Here is a 1059-nt window from a genome sequence, read left to right on the forward strand (position 1 = left end):
TCATAGGTTGGAGTGCAGTGGCACAATCTCAGTTCACTGAAGCCTCCACAGTGAGCTTGTGATTCTCCTGCTTCAGCCTCCGGAGTAGCTGTGATTACAGGTGCTTGCCACCACACTCAGCTAAGTTTTGTATTTTTAATGGAGACAGGGTTTCACCGTGTTGGCCAGGCTGATCCCAAACTCCTGACCTCAGGTGATCTGCCTGCCTCGGCCTCCCAAAGTGCTGGGATTACAGGTGTCAACCACCGCCCAGCCTGCAAATATTTTTTTAAACCCAACTGCCAACAACTGGGAGATTATAAAATTATGCCACATCCTATGTGATGAAATATTATGTAGTTCTGGCTATGGCCCAAGTGGCTCTAAACTGTCTTTACTTCTTAGGACAGCTTTAGATGTCATAAAGGCTGATAATTCCACCCCTGCCTCCTTTCCTGGCCACGTGGAAGGGCTCTAAAGATGGGAAACTTGCAAGCAGGGCTCATTCTGTCCTGGGACTGGGAGTTTCACCCTTTGGACTCCTCCTCCCTTTAGAGTGGAGAAAGCCTTTTAGAAACCTAATCTATATCAGCAGTTTTCTCATTGTATGTGGGGATGGTCTTGCTGCCTGTCAACATCAACATCACATTTCCTCCTCTCCTCTGATATTGTACTACTTCAGCGGTAGGTGCCAAATCCTTTTGATTATACATGAAACACTGCCCTTGGTTGCTTTCATGTATGTTTTATGAGAACACCTCAGCATGAATATTTATTAAAGCAGCTTGGAACACATCTCTTTGATTTTTTTCTGTTCTGACTCATATTAAAGTGGGGAGAGAGGGAGGTATGCTATGTCATAGCTCACCTGCAATGGTTTCTGCCTTCTTCCTCCCCCTCACAAGGCCAAATAGTTGAGCCATTTAGGCAATGGAAAGCATTGCCTAGGTTTGCATCAGTTAGCAGCATGACACATATTTTTGTTTTACTGATGAAACAGAACTGTTTCTTTTGCAATGCCAGCTTTCCTACACAATAGGTCCATAAATTTGTCACCTAACTGTTGCCTGATTTGGTCAA

This window comes from Mandrillus leucophaeus, unplaced genomic scaffold (assembly GCF_000951045.1).
Source record: "Mandrillus leucophaeus isolate KB7577 unplaced genomic scaffold, Mleu.le_1.0 Scaffold133, whole genome shotgun sequence".
Taxonomy (NCBI): Eukaryota; Metazoa; Chordata; class Mammalia; order Primates; family Cercopithecidae; genus Mandrillus; species Mandrillus leucophaeus.